The sequence below is a fragment of the Moschus berezovskii genome, chromosome 9, assembly GCF_049115385.1.
Source record: "Moschus berezovskii isolate FMDL1 chromosome 9, NW_MosBer_1.0, whole genome shotgun sequence".
In the NCBI taxonomy this organism is placed as follows: domain Eukaryota; kingdom Metazoa; phylum Chordata; class Mammalia; order Artiodactyla; family Moschidae; genus Moschus; species Moschus berezovskii.
Window position 1 is genome coordinate 104,088,693 of NC_142468.1, and position 7,665 is coordinate 104,096,357.

A 7,665-nucleotide genomic window follows, 5' to 3' on the forward strand; every position below is an offset into this window, starting at 1 on the left:
AATACCCTAACTATTCCCAGCAAGTAATTCTGGAGACTTTGGAGGGTGGAGTTATGAAGAATTTAATTGAGTCAGTTTATTCCATCAATGACAAAAATAAAAATTGACAACTCTAGACTTTTCTATTAAACTTCCCACTTTTTGACCATCCCACTGCTTATCTACATTTTCACCAAAAGCTGCAGGAAAAATAATGTCACTGCTAATAAATCTTATAGGACACTGTGGCAGAAAAGATGAAGTGAGATATGAAGCTGTCAAACCTAGAGTGTTCCAAACTGTTGTTCACATTAAGCAGACATAGTTCATTTTTTCGGAAAGAAAAACAGGAAGCACAGATCTCATGATTCTGGTTTAAATCTATGAACTTGGATTTATTTCTGACCTATTACAGAGAAAGTGATTTATTTATGCTTAGTAAATAACAGTCTGGGAATCTTCTATCAAGCACCTTATTCAGTGAAATGGTAAAAAAAATATCTTTTGGATTCAACATTGATTGGAAAACTGGACAGCTTTAGACTTGAATGCTCAAGCTTCCTTTTTATGCTTCCTTAAAAACCACCAATGGGAGTATTCCAAATCTTGATTCAAAAGTGTCATACATGATCCTCCTTTCAATTTCTCTGTTCTTTTATGCCTTTTAAATTTCTTTATCTCCTCTTCCTAGCAAAGTTAAGACTGGTGACTTCTAATACACAAGGCAGGAGATCTGAATTTAATAAGATAACTGAATGTTGAAACTATTATTTTTAGGTCTTTTATTGTTCAGTAGCCAAGTTGTTGCTGTTGTTCAGCTGTTCAGTCACCAAGTCATGACAGACTCTTCACAACCCCATGGATGCCAGGCTTTCTTGTCCCTCACCATCTCCCAAAGTTTGCCCAAGTTCATGTCCATTGCATTGGTGAGGCCATCCAACCATCTCATCCTCTGTCGCCCTTAGGCCTCTTAGTGTTTTCTTAATATTAATCAATTACAAGATTACTCTGTTGTTTGAAATACATAAAGATTTATAAATTTTGTACAATTTTTAAATGTACAAATTTTAAATGCATGTACTGAAAAGTACATGCCTGTCCAGATATTTGAAAATGTCCTCACTTTCTTTTCAGAGAACAAAGTTAATTCTACCAGATAAAATTGCAGATAAAACCCTGTTTGACTGTAGATTCCTTTAGTTGTTTTTATCATCCAAAAATACTAACTAAATGAACTAAACTTTTATATTGAAAACACCATTTTCTTTATCTAGGTAGGATCTGAATATAAAAAGCAAGATAGTTTATTTTTTATAGTATGTGTAAAAATGTGAAATTAAACACATAAATAGGGATATTTTAAAAATAATAGCAAATATTTATGATATACTAGGTCTCTTGTAATTTTTTTAGGCATCACTCAAGTGGAGAAGGCAATGGCACCCCACTCCAGTACCCTTGCCTGGAAAATCCCATGGATGGAGGAGCCTGGTGGGCTATTGTCCATGGGGTCACTAAGAGTCGGACACGACTGAACGATTTCATTTTCACTTTTCACTTTCATACATTGGAGAAGGAAATGGCAACCCACTCCAGAGTTCTTGCCTGGAGATAGATATATATATATATATATATATATATAAAATGACAGATATATTGCTTTTCAGTTCAGTTCAGTTCAGTCTCTAAGTCTTGTCTGACTCTCTGTGACCCCAGGAATCACAGCACATCTTTTAGAGACACCATAATGAAGAAAACAGAGGTTAGCATAATTTTTGTAAACAGCAATATAAAAATGTTGTATTTTGTAGGAACTTCTATATATAACTATTAAAAATGATATAAATAACTCCAACTGTAGGAGGCTAAGGATCAGGAAGAATATGCACACATTATCAGCTGTATGATATTATTAACTATTTAGGTCATGTATTAGTCATGTTTTTATAGGTATAGTTTTATTATTGAATAAACAAGCATAAAAATTCAAAATGACCATTAAAAAAGATGTTGAATATACTACGAATCAAGAATTATGATCAATTCAATGCTGTGGACCTAAGGTTTAGTCTGGGTTTACCCTCCCCATTGTCTGTAACTGAAGCTATTGATGATACTGTTTTTGTTAAATCCACAGAGTTATCAGGTACAAGGATGAAAATAAAAATAGAATTAGAAAGCTATAGATGTAGGAGGGGCTTTAATTTTTTCCAGTGTGGTAAACAGGAATTCATTGAATATTTTCTTACTATGAACTATGATCACTTTTGAGCAGTTAAGTGAAAAAGAAATAGATTGTAGGTGGTATATGTTATGTCAAAGAATAAAAAAGTATGCCTGCTTTTTCACCTAATACTAGCTTAGTAGGCTGTCAATGTTATTTTAGTTAAATTAGAAAGGGCAAAATGTTGCTACTATATAAAACTATATTAATACTATTAAAATAATTATGTAAAATAAGTATGTAATTTTTAACTCTAAGTAAAAGAAGTAACCCTAAATATTCTAAAAGTATACTTGTAAAATCAAGTGAGTTAGAGCAGAACTCTCAAAATAATCAAAAGTTAGGAAAATTAAAAATAAGAACTGAAAAAAGAATTTCATTTTATTCTTTGTGCTGCTAATTTTAGGGTCATGGGAAAACTAAGCCTCCCTGTTTCTTTGTATCTCCCTGTCACTCTCTGAATACCTCTCACATGATAGAAATTTTCACCCACAGTGTCTAAAAGGATCTTCACAATCACCAAATGAAATAAGTTAAATACTCTTACTGTTCCGAGTTTGGCTCTCAGTGCAATCTGTTGGGGTTTCAGAGTGAGAAGTAGCATGACTAAAGTGTAAGCCCAGTGTTTTCCGATGCCAGGCCTTCATCTGTGTCGTCATTCTTTCTCTCTGTTCAGGTCCAAGAGTATAATTCCATTTCCAGGGTAACTGTTAATTATTATAGGCTTTGAGAGATTTCTCTCCATAATCTCTATCAGATTCCTTCCAGGGTTAAATTAATAACCATCACTTTTCTCAATATTTGGAAATTTCTATTAATTGCAGTTACATATCTGTATCCAGAACACAGTTTTCCTTAACTCAAAGAAAGCTGTAGACCCTGATGATTGTGGATCTGTGACTACCTGAATATTACCTCAGAGAAGACACCTCTATAGCTGTAAGATTCTGTAGCAGTTACTCATTTTGATGATATAGGGAGTCCGGAAGTTTCCAAATGTACCTTGGAGAAGAAACCCTTGATATTTCTGAAAGCTATGCAAAAATTCCAAGCCATTCTAATTAGTGTGCATGGAAATATGGCATTAAAAGATTGTCTTAAATATGACAGAGAAAGAGAACCAAGGGAGAAGTTAAGAAGTTTACAAAGTGTAGAGTGTATCTTCTTACCAGAGAGAAACCCTGGGGTCACACAGAGTCGGACACAAGTGAGTGTACACATACACAAAGGCGATATTATCAATATTCTTCTAAATATTGTAAGGGAAGCTTACCTTTTATTTTCATTTATACAATATTATGTGATTTAGTCTTAAGGACAAGAATCCAACACTTTAGTGATCTGAGAAGGAAATATGATAACGTGTCTATCTGCCCATGGGCTGTTACATTTTTTTCATCAAAAGAATACAGTTATTCACATATTGGTGGTTATGGTTTCAGTTTCCTTTTTATGCAGTTACAAGTTTACATGTGCACGTCTCTCTCTCTCTCTCTCTCTATATATATATATATATTCACATATATGGTGGAGTTTTTTCCTTTGAGATATAGAGTATGGAAGGATATTTTAAATTCAATTAATTTAAACTAATATTATGCTTAAATAAATATCATTCAATGTAAATGGTTGTTTTAGAGAAATAAAGAGAAATTAGAGAAAATTTCAGCAACGGCACATTTTTAGTGTTCTTCTCGCACTTTGGGAATGAATGGCAGGGTTTGGAAAGTAGACATGAAAAGAATGAAGTAGAAGAGTGGGATTATTACACTTGACATTAACTATGTAGATAGTGTCAGTGATGTCAATCCACCACTGGTCAACTCGGCTGATGATCAGGCATAGGAGGGTCTTCTGTCTTGACACACAGTTTAGAATCATCTGTTCATTACACTTTAGCTGACTATGTTTAGGAATGGAAACCAGAGATAACCCTTTAAACCATTTATTTAGGTTCCATTGTTTGAATATCTCAAACATAGGGTAATACAAACATTTAATTATGATAACTACACTAAATAACCTTGAATATGGGGTTGGGAGAGGGCAGAGTCAAATACCTTCCTCTTAGCTCCACATCAGCTCTTCAGAAATGGGTGGCTACAATGCAACATATCTGCGAGATGACTTTCTATTCACTTTCTTCCCTTCTCATTGTTAGACAGCTTTTGCTAACCAGACATTTCACTATTTCTCAGTGACTGGGGACTCTGGACAGGTTCCCAGGGTTTATCTAAACTTCATAATTACTCCTCTTTATCTGGTAAATCTATGTATGTGTTTTAGGTAGTAAATGAATGCTGTGTTTCAACTCCACCAAGTTAGGAGACACAACAAGTGGAGGAGGTGGACATTCTATTCAATTAATGAAGGTGTTAAAATATTGTTATTCTTATGCCCCTCTGACTTCGAGGAAATGGGGCCCTTCAGAAAATGGAACAGCTAACCAAAGAATAATGTGTAGAAATCTGTAGCCTGATTAATGAAACTGTAAATAAGGACAAACTTTTGGAAAACAGTTTGCTAGAGCCTTACCAAACTAATAATAGTATTGCCATTTGATAAAGTAATAGTACTCCTAGGTATTTACCAAACTTAGTTAAAAATTTTGTTCATGCAAAACCTGTATTGAATGTTTGTGACAGCTTTATTCATAATTACCAAAAACTAGAGACATCCAAGATGTCCCTCAATCTGTTAATGGTTAAATAAAGTGTGGGACACTTGTACAATGGAATATTATTCCATAATAAAAAGAAATAATTTATCTAGTCATGAAAAGATATAGAGGATTCTTAAGTGTCTGTTGCTACATGAAGGAAGCCAATCTTCAAAGTGTACAAACGGTATGATTCCACTTTTATGATATTCTGGAATATGCAAAACTATGGAGACAGTGAAAAGTTAGGTGCTTGTCAGGGGATCATGAATTCATGGGAATGAATGAATATGTGAAGCACAGGAGATTTTAGTGTAATGAAATTCTTTATGATAACTGTTACTTCGAATATATTTTCTTAGGCATTTGCCATGTCTTCTGTGAGGGCCTAAATGCAATGACACTCTGGAAACAATGAGCACATGTTTATTTCTAATTCCATTATCCATAAATGGAATCAGGGATCTTTGGAGATAGGGCTATTGTTGGAATAGGAAATTAAGATACAAGATCATCTGGGAGCATCTTTTAGTCCCAGAGAATAAGGGAATGCTCAAACATACATAAACTCACAAAACTTGATGTGGATATACATCAAAGAGGCTTAAGAGCCAAATGAAAATGCTCCCAATAGCAGTATTTGATTATAATCCAGATTATAAAATAAATATCCATGGTTTCATACTAATATAAATGATTGAATAAATTAGTGGATGGGGTAGCAAAGTTTTCACTCATGCAGGAGAATTAGAGATAAATTGTGTAGCACGCTACCCTAATCAATGGGAGCATAGCTACTCATTCCTTAAGTGTGGGCTGAGTGTAGTGACTTTTCTCAAAATACAGTGTGGATAGTATGGAAAGTAAATCTACAGTGAGGGAACCTGACATTTCAGTCAGATGATCAAAGTCAACATCAACAGACATAAATCATGGTGATGGTAGAGACACTTGATGGGAGGTGTCAAAAATGGCAGATCACATGTAGTGTGCTTCCCCTGAACCCATAACTCTGGTGTAATCATGAGAAAATGCCAAATACATTTCAGTGGGGTGATACCCTTCCTACTTTGCAGTTCCTCACAAAGTTAAACAGAATTATCATTCAGTTCAGTTCAGTCGCTCAGTCGTGTCCGACTCTCCGCGACCCCATGAATCACAGCACGCCAGGCCTCCCTGTCCGTCACCAATTCCCGGAGTTCACTCAAACTCATGTCCACAGAGTCGGTGATGCCATCCAGCCATCTCATTCTCTGTTGTCCCCTTCTCCTCCCGCCCCCAACCTTTCCCAGCATCAGAGTCTTTTCCAGTGAGTCAACTTGTCGCATGAGGTGACCAGAATTATCATAGAACTCACCAATTCTGCTCCTAATCTTCAACCCCAAAGATTTAAAAACTTGTACATGAATATCTAGAACTATTCACAATGGGCAAAGGTGTTCATCCAACTGTTCATCCGCTGATGAATGGATTGATAAATGTGGTAATCCATACAAAGGAATATCATTCAGCCACAAATGTGTATCAGATACACATTTCAACATGAATGAAAATAGTTTGGAACTAGGTCGAAGTGATGATCCCACAATATGCCTAAATGCCATTGGTTTGCAGCTCTCAAATGGTTGATTTTACATTATATTAATTTATCTTGATAACTTAAAATGTAACACTAAAAAGATAAATTAGTAAATATTATTTTCCACTATGAATTATGGTTTTAGTTATTAACTTTTTTTAGCTTATTTTTTTTAAAAAACTGTACTTGGATAATGTGTATTTTTGATGTAAAAGAGAATGCTACAATTCTAACACTAAGTTTTTGCTCATTTCTTTCTAGGCTGAATGTTATGTAGAAATTAATCTAAATTTTTGTAAAATGAGAATAATAGCAGTTTAACAAAAAGAATTTTAGTACAATATGTTGAAATGTAGCTCTTATAATAATGTGAAATTTTATAAGAATGGTGATATTTGATCTTCTGTGTGTACACATTGCTTTTCTGAGCAGAATTATAGAGTTAGAGGTATTCAGTATGTCCAGAGTTAATTAATGAATAATGTCCACAGTGCTAAATGCCAAGGCACACAAATTATTTCCCCTTAACTGAGAAGTCACAGTCTTATTTCTCATCAGGTGAGGAAGAATATGGGATTTCCATCTCACTGTTTTGTTAGACATAAGAAATGAGATCATATAGTTATTATACTCAGACAAGTGAAAAGCTTAATAGACTTGTGAACTTCTTTTTAATACATCGTGGCATTGATCTAAAAAAGAGGCAGCATAGCTAGGGAATGAATTTATAGACTTTGAAATCAAAATATTATTTCACTTGAATTTTCATTTTGACTTTAGTATTCTGAACTTTGCCAACATATTTATTTCTATTTTTAAGATATTATCATGGCCAAAATGGGATTGGTAATTATATCAATGAGGTAAAAGCAGGGATAGGGTTTCTAGGAATATTGTATGAATATGTTTCCATTAGTATTTGAAATAATTTTTACTAATGAGTGTGTTAATAAGCATTTCTTTTTCACTAGTATTGGTCTAAATGATATTGATCAGTAGGTATTAAAATATTAGGAGATGCTAGTTTCCTTGAATATATTTTGCTGTCACAGTTTATGAATCATAGCTTCCTTTTATTTGCATTTACTTTTTAAATCAAGCTTCTAATATTTTTTCTTTTCTTAATGGCGTGGGAATTCACGGTAGAGATCTCATAATAAACGGCCTGGGGACTCAGGTCACTGAGTCATCAAAGGGCCACCCAAAAGTGTTGTTAGAGCTGAA